The following is a 14,210-nucleotide window of genomic DNA, read 5'->3' on the forward strand; positions in this document are numbered from 1 at the left end:
TTTAATTAAGGTAAATAGAACCATGTCACTGTTATAAAAAAAGACGCACAGCTTATCATCTTATAGTTCTAAAATCACTTTGTTGTTAATTCGTTTGCTAGATTAGCCGCTAGCATACGCGCTGTGTTGGAGGCTTGTTGCTAGCTAGTTAGCGATGCTACACACCTGCTACTCTAATAGTCTGTGTTATTGAAGGATTCAGCACTTCTTATGTTTGTTTTTATCCATTTTTAGACAGCGATGAGATCATCTGCACACTCCACAGAAGCCCAGAGTTACTGTTAATATCAAAAATATAATGCTGTCCTTTGAGATTTTAACATAAGACTGAGTGTAATGGATCTAAAACTGTTTAAATCTTCAGAGCCCTCTACAGCCTGCTAACATGGAAACTTTAAAAACATCAGCAGAACGTCTCAGTAGTGTAGTCTAATTTGTTCTTTTCATTTAATAACAGAGTCCATATTATATCAACAGCTACATTCACCCTGGAGAGAAACTAGTGAGGGAGACCACCAGGACCAAGCTGGGTTTCCTGGGTCCAGAGGTTTGGAGAAACTTCTTCCTTTTCTTTCATCACAGCTGTCCTGTGCCAGAAGTTCTGTTGACCCGCTGTAAGAGGCTTCATTTAAGAAACACCAGGAAGACTGAAGCTCATCGCATTGATCAAGCAGGACTCATGATCTTCACCAGCAGCTCCCTCACAGGGAAATCTTCAGCACTCCTCCGTAGGCCCGCCCCAGGAGATGGATAAGCCCAGCATTTCATGAACACTGTGATGGAGACCTTTGGTTTGTGTAAAGTTATAAATACTCGGATACTCCCCAGAGGCTCCAGACTTTTACATAAAGATATTATATTCAGTCCTGTAGAAAGTTATATATTTAAAAATATATGATCCTCTCTGGTTACTCTGGTATGAATAACTGAATCACTTTATGGTAAATAACACATTATCTGCAAAAAATTGTGAAAGAATTCCAGATGACAAGTTTGTAGTTCAACATACAAGTGACGACCTTTGACCTTCATCAGGTTTTATTTAATTGTGCCAGAGAAAATTTCATATGCTCTTCATGCAGCTGAGTACATCAAGTGTTTAAAACGGAAGCTGTGCAGGTCTGAGATCAGCAGCTTTGTGAAACAGCAAACTGAGGTCCTGTTAATGCTGATATATAGTGACACAGTTACATGAGTGATTAATCCTTTTGTTTTTTTGTCTTTAACTTTATCAATAAAGCTGCAGCTTTCACTACAGCACGTGTAATACTTTAACCTTTGTACTGTTTTCATCAGTTCATTTTGCAGTTAACATGTGAACATGTTGGATGATCTGTCTGCTGTCACTGGGTGGTGCTGTCTGAATCTGAGGGCAGCTCCTGTAATCACAAAGAGAACAGAACCATCAAACTCAGATATAAATTTTATCCCTCAAAATTGAAATAAAGCTGATTCTTCTGTCCTCACACACTCAGGATCTAAAGTTCTTCTCTTACATTTTTTCACGATTAACTTACCGAAAAAGTGCAGCCGGGCCTCGGGTCCTTCTGTTGGGTAGTCCAGTTTACTGAAGAACACCTCAGGCTGTCAGGTTAAAACACTCGGTTGTGTTTTCATAGCGTAAACGCTGGCCCTCCTCTCAGAGCCTACGCTCTATCTGCTATTCCCGAACAGAGATGCGCAAGTTTCTCCATGACTGCAGCTGCCAGTCAAAGCTGTTATGATGACGTTTCACCCCAATTTAACATCACCGCGGTAGGAATTAGAATCAAACTTATGGGAAAGGAGACCCCTTGGACATCAATCAGCATGATGAGAACTATTGATAACAAAAGAAAGAATCTTTGGAAAAAAATTATCTAGGAGAATTAATTTATTTTAGTCTGACCCCAGTCTCATCAGCTAACATGGAGGAGGTGGGTTTATGACCTATACTGCAGCCAGACACCAGGGGGCGATAGAGACGTTTTGGCTTCATTTTTGGGGAGCTGTGGCGTCGTCCATGTTTTCTACAGTAATCAAACACACACCAAAGCCTACACTGCCATCTAGTGACACAAACTAGTACTGCTAGACAACCAGGCTGCTTTAAAGCAGGTGATATTTAGGCTGAAAAATAAAAATAAGTTGATAATAAACATTTGACAAAATCTTTTGGCAGCTAACATCTGGAAGTGAGCTGTTCTTTGGTGCTAATTAACAGTTTATTCTTGTTGGTAATTATGTAATGAAACACACACACACACACTGACAACAACAACTACAGACACGTCTGTGACTGCGATGAACACCTGAGTGTAAGACGAGGACTGAATATGATACAGTAACAGTCAAACATGAATGTGTGTAACAGAGCATGATTATGTATTATACATATATCAGAAATAGTGTCATCACATCTACAGACTGTTACATATTCTCACCTGGTAATAAGAAGCTGCTCACAGCTCCAAGATTAACAGACTGAAGGAAACACAAATGAAAGTTACAGTAAACTGAAATCTTGGAAACACAACATGAAACAGCTGGGAAATATGTTCATGTTGCATAAAACATGTGTTGCATTACAGATATTTATATGATCCATATTTAAGGTGGATGGGCTCATCCACCCACTCTCACACCATCATATCACCATCCTGGGTTAGTGTCTTGGTCTCAGGTCACAACATCAGCACAGTCTTGGCTTGGCTGAGGTAGCTGAGTGGTTCTTGTTGTTCCTGACAGCTGCAGGGACAGTGCCATCAGCCATGCAGCAGCACAACGACTGCTCACAGTCAGTGTGGCTCAGTCTACTGTAAACATTGTCCTAAAGTGGTGGCAAAGTGGCTGCAAGCTGGCTGCACATGCACTGTGTCCAATACTCCCAGTACGTGCACCTGCAGATGATATCCACAAAGCTCTGAGTGTCACAGAGTGGGCCTGTGCTCAGGTCACTCTGCCCCATTGAATTCTACTTACAGAGTTTTACAAGGGTGAGTAAAGTTATATATACAAGTTGGTGGCTGATAAGTTCTTGTAGTGACCCCTGACCCCGTGGTTCTTATTGGTTAATAGTAGCTTAGAGCATCTGCACCAATCATAAAGCACCAAGTTTGGAGCTCGTGGGTCTCTGCAAGTAAGTCCCTGTAATGTTGGCCAAGCCTGATATACTAGAAACATCTGTCATTACCAGCAGATGAAGCTGCCCTTAAAGCAGGATCTCACTTTAAACCTGAAGAAAGAATTTGCTATTAGCACACTATGGTTATATGTCTCTCTCTCCTGTCTCTCACCTGTCTGCCTGGGCGGAGCTCAGCTGGGCTCCGCCCTTGGCCCACACACCTGCCGTGAATCTACCCGTCCTCTCTGTAGCTGAATCATCGTTGTTGTCCATCAGTCCTATGATGGTGGTGTCATCAGCACATTTATAATGGTGTTACTGGTGTGGAGAACAATCATGGGTGAAAAGTGAGTATAAGAGGGGACAGAGTACACACATTCAGGGTGAGGGTGGAGGAGGTGTGGCTCCCATTCTGACGTTCTGGGGTGTGTTGCTCAGGAAGTCCAGTATCCAGCTGCACAGTGAGCTGCTGGGTCCTAAGTTGCTGAGTTTATGAACCAGTTTGTGGGGTTGAACTGTGTTGAAGGTAAAGTCCACAAACAGCATTCTCACGTACGTGTTTCCTACTGTCCAGATGTGTGAGGGTTGTGTGAAGAGCTGTAATCATGGCGTCCTCTGTCCACCTGTTTGCCTTCTACAGACTGTAGCAGTGAGAGGTTGAAGATGGTGGTGAAACCTCTGCTAGTTGGTCTGCACATGCTTTAAGCTCTCCACCAGCTGCACCGTCAGCACCAGCTGCTTTCCTCGCATAGACTCTGCGCAGTGTGGCTCTGACCTGATGCTGCTCCAGCTGGATGGGGGCGTCGTCCCTCTCTGTAACGCAGGATAGGTGTTGGTGTCACTGTTTTGTTGGTCAAAGTGGGTGAAGAACTGCTTCATGGTGTCAGGTGAGGTGATGTGCGGGGAGTTTGTTTGTGTGCGATTGTCCTTGTAGCCAGTGAGTGTCTTGATCCCTGCCACATGTTTCTGGAGTGGTTTGTGTTAAAGTGTTCCTCGATGCGCTGTTTGAATCTGCGTTTGGATTCTTTGAAGCCTTTAGATTAGACGCCTCTTTGTAGATTTGTTGGTCTCCTGATCTGAAGGCGCTGCTCTCAGTAGAGCTTGCACCTCACTGTTGAGCCATGGCTTCTGCTTTGGGAACACTTTAACAGTCTTTGTTGTTGTTACACTCTCAGTGCAGATGTATGAGAGTACAGCAGATGTGTGGCCCTCCAAGTCTGTTCCTCCAGACCATATTGTCCAAACAGTCCTGCAGGGCTGTGGTGGATCCACAGTCTAGTGTTACTGTGTTACTTCTGGGTCTCAGAGACAAGGTTTGGATTTCTGAGGATGTTTCTGGGGATCTAGTTTTGGTTAAATTATAGTTCTGCATTCTTCATCATCGTTTCACTTATTTCTTGGTGTTCACATCTCATTTATTTCCCTTTCCTGATACAACTGTTAGTTCATGCTGGTTTAAATGGACATCAGGATAAAAACAGAAGATGGAAACCTGCCAGATTTGAGCTAAACTGCTCATTTCCACACTGTAAACCCGAATGTTCAAAGTAATTAAATAGATTAAGTAGTGTATACTCAAAGTCTTTAAAAAGTTCTGTTAACTTAAATATGTCAAGTTTGTGTAACATGTTCTTCTTTTTGAGTAAATGAAACTAATAATTTTTGATTGAATTGAACTATTTCTATGTTAAGTAAGCATCACTTAAAATCATAACTTAAGCACAACGTAACACAGTTAAGTTAGGACATATAAGAATGGTAAAGTCCTGTTATTTTTGTTGTTTCAAGTAGGTAGGATTTAAAAATAAACTTAATTTATGTAGCACATGCTAAAATACAATACAATCTCAAAGTGTTTCACCAAATTAGTAAAATCAAATTGTCTTTAATGCATTAGTGGAAGAAAAAATTTATTTATTTTAATATTCATTGTCTTATCAATGTATCCTATATGTCTTTTTTTTATTTTTTTCCGTAAGTGTTGAGCAGCTGCAGAAATCAATTTTTATTCCGAGTTAATCCCTGATTCACCCTCCGAAGCGGAAGGCGGCGCTAATGAGCATTATACACTGATCGTTTACCGCTATTTTGAAAAGAAAAAACGAAACACAGAAGAAGTAAAGGTATATGGGCGGGAAACAGCATCAAAGAGGCAACACAGACGACTGGAGAAAGTTGGACCTAAAGGCAGCAACTAGCATCACTGGACTTACAGTAAGTTTTCAATGTTGATATTAGTTTATTGTTAAAATACAAATATTTAGTTGTATTTTGGGTGCGTGTCGAAAAGAATAGCAGAAATGTCAGGTCCGTGTTTTTTATGTGCTTTGCTGCTCTCCCCGAAGGAAACTTTGCGCTTGCAGAGCATTAAGTTGTTGTAATGAGGGTCGCAGGCTGTTTAAAAAGTTAGATGCTACTTGTTCTAGAGGTGGCGCCCGATCGCCTAGTCTGAAACAAAGTGTTTTAATCTCTCTAAATTTTGAAACCCCCTCTCATGACTTAGAATAGTTGGGTCCAAACAAGCCCGTTGTCCCTGCAGTTAGACGGCGGAGATACCTGTCTGCAGTGAGAGTGCTTTCAAGCCGTTTTCTTGTGCCAAACGCTGTATTTTAAACTATATGTGCGAATAAGTGGTGCAGGTGTATTAGGCGTTTGAGCGAAGAGTTTCAGCGGATTACAAATCAGAACCTGCCCAATACATTCTATGCTGAACTTGACCGCCATCTTCCTCGACTGATGACCTTATTCAGACAGAAGGCATCAAAAACTGGGAAGACAGCAGATGCCCTGGCTGAAATTCTAAGAATTCACGATGAACAGGTAATAATAGATTGTTACACATTTCATAGGTTGAACCAGTGGAACATTGGACAGGTTCAATGATTTAAATGAGCTTTTGGAATTTTGCTATTAGTCCACTTTGTGTTTGCTATTTGTCTGACTGTATTAAAGATGTGAACAGGTTATTTGTGGACATATGTTCTGATTTGACTGTTGTTGTTGTTGTTGTTCAGTAAACTCACCAGTATATACAATTCTGTTTTTTATCTGGCAATAGGACATCCATGATATCCACACCAAGCGCACAACCGTTCTCCACGCCCTTCCTGTCTATCTGCGTGAGGATGTCTCTGGATTTTTCAGAACCTGCACTGTGAGTGTCCTTAAGTATCTAACAGATACTACTGTGTATATAAACAGTTCATCAAAGTACAAACATGTATTGTGATGCACTGTTTGGACTTACCTTTGTTTAGTCTACCCATACGGTTTCCATGTATGGTCTTTTCTGTCTGCTCAGTACGAATGAACTGAATTGGTGTTTTGTTGAAAGTGATAAGATGTTTAGTAAAACATTTTCCTGTGTATTTCCTTTAGCTTAGTTTCAGTCTATCTCACACCACTTGATTCTCTGGTGAATTAGCTGATTTATGTGTGCAGAACATGGATCTTCTGTTTTTCACCTCTTACAGTGAGACCCAGGTCTCCCTTGTAAAAGAGGTATTGGATCTCAACGGGAGTTGGTAAAATGAGAAATTATATGTCATCTGTTGTATTTCTTGGGTTAGATTGTGATTAGTATCTCTTTTTCATTCATTCAGGACGAATCTGATGAGTTGGAGCTTGATGGTGTTGAAGTGGCCCTCTTCACTGTCATCAGTGACCATGACACGACAAGTCCAGTTCACTAACAACCTGTGAAAACCTCTGTTGTCATTGAAAGTGATGCCGTGGTCAGTCTCCCCAGATTTGGTGAAGCCTTCCTGGTAATGTTTGGACTGATCTATGCACTTCACCTCAGCTACCCCAAATCCCTGACCAACACTTTAGAATTTACTCAAAAGATTTTACTTGGTCTAGAAAGTGGTAAACTGTCACCCAGGTTACAGACCCTCAAGAATGACTTGGTTATGTAGGAACTCATCTGAAAGAAGGATGCAGGGTAAAGCATTATAAAAGGCTAGTTCAAAGTTCTCTCCTTTTATCTAAATAATGCCTCAAAACGTTATTGAATTACTCGACAGGTGTTCAGCCAATAGGTCCAAACTAATCAACGTGCCTTTGTTCTCATTAACATAATACAAAGCAACACTAATTTTTTGTATGTTTTAATGTTTTTTGTAATACTATTTCTAAAACATTGTGGGCTGCGCAAAATGACCTAAATTTCACTGTTTGATATTGGTTAATGTAAAACAAATAGCATTGTAATTCACTCAAATTGCTGCCCTGTTGCCTTATTCAGATATTAGCCAGAGAGCCAAAGGCACATTTTGATATTATTTTTTATTATTTGGCATTATTTTTTATTACTCTGACAGTTTTCCTGACTAAACAATTTTTCGTCTACTTATTTTAATTTATAAATGTTTTTGTTAATTATTTTTAATTTATTTAATTTAAAAAAAATGTATTTAATTTCAACATAATGTGCTAAAAGGGAGCAGGCAAGATACTGTTCAATGGCAGATGTTTATGACTTTTGCATATTAAGTTACCGATACTCATTTTAATTGAGGCAATCAATTGCCTCAAAAATTTTAAGTTTTGGGTCACATCTTTTTAAGTATCAAGTAGTCAACATATTTGACTGACGTGTACTTAAAATAATGACAAGACAAACTAATAAACATTTGAGTTTTGTTAACATAAAAATGTTGTGGTTGTGTACTTATTTTTTATAAGTTCTGTGAACTTATTCCTTTGAATTTGTAAACTTGAAACTGTAAGTCATATTAACTGCACATATTTGAGTTGACCGTTCTCAAAAGATACAAGTACCATGTAATCCAAACTTTTATGTTCTGGAAAAATTTGACTTTTAAGTTGATCAACTCAAAAAAATTGAGGCAATCGATTGCCTCAATTTTTTTGAGTTCTGGTAACTTATTCGGGTTTACAGTGCATGTGTCGTCCCTGGGCAGGTCACATGACTCTATCCAACATACAAAGACACACAGACACACAAGAAAAGCCAGAGAAACAAAGACAAATCCAAACAATCCATCATACTGAGTTAAAGTGATCACAGGTCTGCTTTGTTGGAGCCTTCAAAGTGTCACATGTGGACTGTTCCTTTATTACTACCACTGAAGGCCACGCCCCTCTGGTCATGTGATCATGTTTTTGTAGGAACGCTCCTCTTCCTCAGAGGATCCACCTGTGCTTCCTCTCCTCCACCTGTTACAGTGAGGGAACGTCCTCCATGATGGAGGAGCTGCTGGAAAGTGCTGAGAGTTTCCTCCAGAGTGAGACCTCTGTCACAGTTCAGAGGATCTACGGCAGCAGAGACCTTCATGGACACTAAAAGTCTCAAAAACGCTCAGGGCACAGACACTAAGTTGGCCTTAAACACACCATTTATTTCCATGGAAACAGACACAACCAGAGTTACAGTGTTAAATCCCCCTGTACAATAAAAAGAGTCTCAACACGCTAAAAACCCTGCTGCAGAAATAACTCTACACTGTCAACACAAAGGCTAAACAAATGTTTCCATATGCTAAAATTCCCATAATCCCACAGTTCAGCCACACGCGGGCAAATGTTCCTTATCTGAAACAGGAGAGGAATTTCTCTTCCGGGATGGAAACCACGCCAGCCAGAAGAACAAGTGGGCGGGGCTCCTGTCGCAGACCTGTCTCCTCCTGACAGCGCGTCGCCACACAGTCCCGCCCCACTCCACACCTGAACACGGCCTCCATCGTAGCACCGCCAGATGCAGGCAGAGGGACACCCCTGCCCTGCTGTGGATTGCATCGCCTCCCACTATGCTGGCTGTGTGCATTTCTTTTCCTCCTGCTCGCCTTTCGTGCGTCGCCTTCCCGTCTCTGCGCTCACCATCCCCTTTAACAGGTCAGCCTGGCAGCTGATAGGACGCCTCAGGGAACGCCCCCACCTCCACAGGTGCTACTATTGTCTCTCCCGCACTCGATATATTATCCATTGTTGATCTGCACACAGCTGTTGTCACCAACGCCGCACTCGCTTACGTCACTGTCATGAGACTTTCTCGCAAAAAAATCACGGTTTTAGTAACGCAGTAACACAGCGTTCCTACGGGAAAGTAACAGTAATCTAATTACCGTTTTTGCAATAATAATCCCTTACTTTGCTCTTTACTTGAAAAAAGTAATCAGATTACAATAACGCATTACAAGTAACACATTACTGCCCATCTCTGGTTGTCATACACCAACATGATGTTCTACTAGTCAAGACCTCACCTTAACCCACTGATGCTGATCACACAGACCCACTAATAGAACTGTTTTATCAGGTTTATGCAGCGTCACCATTAATGTCACATTTAATCAGACACATTTACATTACAAGCCCACTACAACCATTATCAACATGTTAAATTACATTATACATCTGCACTGATTTAAAGCACCACTGTTTTAAGCTGATTCATTTTTTCCACCTTAACAGTTCATCCCTCAAATCAAAAACCCTCATAAAATGTAACAACAAATAATTTTGCAAATAAATGCAAATAAAATATTTATTTTTCAACTTTTACAAGTGAAATCAAACAAGTGTATTTAACAGTGAAACCAGAGTGAAGCTGCTCATATAGAGTCCAACCCAGGCTAAAGTAAGCTGAGTAGAGCAGCATCATCAAAGTGTCGGCTCTCTGAACACGGTGCAGGATCGCCATCTGCAGGACAAAACTAGTTTTTCTCCTCGTCAACGTCAAGATGACGTCATTGTACAGCAAAACATGCAGATCAGGTGACATGACTGTCTGAGAGGCGGAGTTAAACTGTGGCAGGTAAGCATGTGGAGGAGGAGCAACAACATGACGCTGGAACATCATCATTGCATTATACAGTTTCCTCTCTAACTGGATGCAGCTGTGAACAAGAACAGCTGTGGAACCAGAGTCCTGAGTGTCATCTGTGGATGAATGCAGGTCAGTGTGTTGCTGGTGGAGGTGATGAATCACAGTGTCCATCTCACAGTGGGGTCAGAGCTTTTCTTCTGCTGCTCTGCTCTTCAAATGTAAGGCATCGACGGCTCTGCTTTTCAGCTCCGTTGGAATATCACCTTCTTCTGTCTGACAAATATTCATGAAACAAACCTGACAAAACACAAACAGCAGCAGTAACAGTAAACTGTACTTATAAACTCACTGAAAACCCACATTTGAACTCTACCTACTTGTTCATCAAGGCACGAGTACAAGTGCAAGGAGACGTCACAGACATGTTGAAATTGTGATGTGAAGACGGTGGACTGTGGTGGCCTCTGCAGACTGTTGGACTCTGTTACAATCTTCATCAGTCTCTGTTACAGTTAGTTATTTATTTATTTTGTTATCATTTATTCATATTTATTTTTTAATGAAGATGACGACCAACTGCAGCTTGAATCATTGAATTTACACCGAGCACGGGTGACCGAGAGGTTTCGCAGGTTTTTCCTCCCTACTGCTGTCAGACTGCACAACATGGTCTCTGCAGAGGACCCCACATGTGCAGACAAACACACACAATTGTTAATCTCGTCCTTTCTCCTTGATGTTCAATGACACCAAGTGCAATTTTTCTGACATAGTGCTGCTCATCCAGATCACATCCAGGAAACTTCCAGCTGTGATTGGCCCGTGCAGGCTTGTGATCAGATGCTGATTTTAGGGAGCGCTTGACTTTCTTTTGCTTTGTGTCCTCTTGGGATTCGATATCACAGGGTGTCAGACACTGATCCATCCTCCTCCTCTTCCACCTTCTGCTGGGTCTCTTAGGCTAAAGCAGCTGGACTGATGCTCGTGGACATCCACAGAGGAAGAAGCTGCTTGCTGAGACGGATCCACATCTCTGGTTGTCTTAAGAAGCCCAGCTAACAGACCTGATGCTGCAAAGTCCTCTTGTCCTTAAATGTGTCCTTGTATGGCTGTTTTTGTGCACAGCCTGGATTCTCAGTTTGTGTCCTTGGATTTTCTCACACCGGCTCACAAATGTAGGATTTTGTTTTCAGGTGGTGCTGAAATGAGTCGTAGGGCTTCAGGGTTCAGGATCAGGTCTCAGTGCTGCTGGCTGAACTTTGTCTCATGTTCTGAGTCTTAAATAAAGTCAGTCAGGATTATTTCTTGTGTCGAGTCTCATGAGAATTTTGTGATGTCAGCTGGCACAGATTCAAAGCAGAGCTCAGAAATCTGAAATATATTTGAGTTGTAAATGGAGTTTAGAGAACGAGCTGCTGATGAAGCCAGCTGTGTACAGGAGGTCAAAGGTCAGAGCTCCTGTGGGTCTGAGGGCGGCCTCACTCTAGAGAAGGATGAAGGAGTCTGACCTGAGCCAGTGTTTGACATGAACACATCAGCACTGCTATCAGTGAGCCTAATGACAGCCGTTAGCCTCATTTCAGTGTTTCATCATTTACAAACACTTCCTGTCACTGTGGTGGTTACAGTGACATCATGCAGTTTGTGTGTTGACCTCCAGAGGGCGACAAATCAGCACGGACAGAGAGCTCCATTCAAACTTTGCTGCCATCAGTAATAATTCTTCAAATATAATCATCAGTGTTTGAGCAGTTATGATATCAGGGACAATCTAGAAGTGTGACAATACTGAACATGTCACATGACACACCTTAAACATCATGCGATCCACTCTCAGTGTTGCGACTTCCATCCACAAATAAAGCTGCTGCCGGCTGAGTTGGTTTGAGCTGTGACTCGTCTCCAATAAGCCAAACTGAGCCCCACTTGTGTTTGTGTATTTATTCCAAAACAAAAACAACAAACTTTTTGCTTCATTCAAACCAAATAGCGCATCTATGAACTTATATCATTTGATAACGGGACTGAAAGGTAATGTGATTATTGTCTGAATATTGTGTAACACACAAAACCCCACTGACTCAACTTCTCCGTTGAGAACGCCAGCATCAGGTAAATAACATGTGACCACGCCCCCATGCAATCACCTGTGGTGCAGGAACAACACCTGCACCACCATAACAAATAAAACATAAACATTCACTTTGGCTCTTACACTCAGTCTGCACTTTCATTCATGACTTCAACAGGTTGAAATGAGCTTTGAAGAAACATCAGTTTAGTGCTGAAATATTCAAACGCTGCAGGAAGAAGAACAACAAAGTGATGACAGATGTGACGGATGTTTGTGCTTCAAACAGGATATCAAGCAGGAATAAATCACGACCTACCAGAGGTTTGGGAATTTCCGAGGTTTAGTTGAACGCAGCACACAATGTTTCGATGCTTCCGAGTGTCCTCAAACGCCGCATTAGGCTCAAAGTTTACTTTCACTTCCTGAACTTGGTGCAGTGGAGCTTGTTGTTGGTGTGTGAAGAAACTGTAAGTTTGCTTTGTTTCCTCCTTTAACAGTTTGTCTTTAGGAACTTTACTGTTTGTTCAGCTCATGTTTGATTTCTTCACACAACAAACTGTGTTTGTATTTCCGGTCTCTCCATTAAAGTGTGTAATGTTTTCCTGGCTAACATCAGCTGTTAGTTCAGCACAAATCTGCCGCTCCATAGTTCACGGTAACGGACTCACAGCTGGACCAACGAGGCCGAGTGTGTCCGCCACTCTGAGCTACGTTCGTGTTTGTGTACTTGTAGTTTGTACTTTGTGAGTTCACTCAGTCCACAGAGGACGCAGCATGATGACGTCACAGCCCTTTACCTCGTTTACTGTCACTGTGATTAATATTTACACACGAGACCCCTGCAGAGCTCTGACGCTAAGCTAGTGACACAGCATGCTAACGCTAAGCTAAAGCTAAGAACCCTTAAAGACACGAGTTAAAAAGCTGCTTTTAGTTTGTGATCAGAGTCCACGAATGAGAGCAGCAGCAGAGTTGGTGGTTGATGAAGCTCACTGAATTACTGAATGGAAGAAGCTTCTCATTACCAGTGAATCAGTGTGTGTCAGTGAATGCATCGTGTGTGCTTCATGGCTCCATCTAGTGGACTGATAGTAGAGCAGCTGATGGCAGCTTCCTCTGCCTCACACTGCTGTCTGACTGCATTCAGCTGACACTGAGATGAAGCAGGAAAGAAGCAGCTGATATTTGGACAGCACACATGATGGAAAGGAGGATTTCAGTTGATGTGCACATGAATGATTTGTGTTTCCTCTGCAGGTGAAGGTAGAAAGTGTGTGTGAGCTGATGTGAGCAGCATGGATCAGTGTGAGGACAGAGAGGAGGGAGTCCCTCCCTCTAAAAGCACTCTGTGTGGGGAACATGAGAGCCAGACCAAAGCTCAGAGGTGAGATGACCATCTCTAACTGTCCATGACTCTTCTCCATGTCACAGCTCAGCACTCACATCACTGCTCCATCATTATTCACAGGAACCCACCTGCACCTCCACCCAGCTCTGTGTCCTTAAAGAGTGACCGGTCTAAAGATCATCCCATTGGATTTAAAGTCCAGCCTGTGTCTGCTGCAGAGACGTGAGCTGTTAGTAACATGAACTCTTTGATTAAACTGCTTGATGTTGTTGGATATAAACTGCAGTGCAAACACGTCATTCCCTCAATCCCATTTAAACTGTGTCTTAAAAACAAGCCTTTGGTTTGCACACAACTGAAAACCCACTTCAGCAAACAGGAAGTGATCAGAGCGTCCGTCCACCTCCTGTCAAGCAAACATTTCATATTGAAGAAAAGTACTTTATATTCCACATTTTACTCCACCACATTCAACCATTTTGACATTTTAGGCCACAGCATGAAACTCTTGTCATATGACTCCTGTTATGTTATAGAGTCATGTGACCACCAGGGAGTGATTTGTATGGATGTGTGTGAAACACATTCATATCAATCTGATTCATCAATGGAAACATTTTTGGTGTAAAATACACCAACACTGAAAACGCTGCAGATAAAAACACAACAAATGAAATATGAACAAATCAAGGCTTTGAATACACGTGTGTGTGTTTGAGACAAAGAGATCAATGGATTGTGTGTCTGTCCTATTGTTGCATGAGGATTTTATTGTAGATTTTGTGCGTGTACACTTTTGACCACGAAGGTGTCAAAAGGGCGTAAAACAGTTGGAGGCACAAGAGTAAACACTGGTGCTCTCAGTAGATTAAAAAATGACTAATTAATCACACAA

At 41.8% G+C, this 14,210-nt stretch overlaps 1 protein-coding gene and 1 long non-coding RNA gene across 2 annotated transcripts in view; both read left to right on the plus strand.

Moving 5' to 3' along the window:
• LOC134624293 (NACHT, LRR and PYD domains-containing protein 12-like) overlaps positions 1-14,210 on the plus strand; it is a 521,298-nt gene that overhangs the window by 286,648 nt on the left and 220,440 nt on the right. The gene's annotated exons all lie outside the window — the stretch shown is intronic.
• LOC134624304 (uncharacterized) lies at positions 12,378-13,493 on the plus strand. The gene is made up of 3 exons (XR_010093505.1): positions 12,378-12,434; positions 13,231-13,351; positions 13,436-13,493. It is a non-coding gene; the product is annotated as an uncharacterized LOC134624304 (long non-coding RNA).

The sequence above is a fragment of the Pelmatolapia mariae genome, linkage group LG3_W (assembly GCF_036321145.2).
Source record: "Pelmatolapia mariae isolate MD_Pm_ZW linkage group LG3_W, Pm_UMD_F_2, whole genome shotgun sequence".
In the NCBI taxonomy this organism is placed as follows: Eukaryota; Metazoa; Chordata; class Actinopteri; order Cichliformes; family Cichlidae; genus Pelmatolapia; species Pelmatolapia mariae.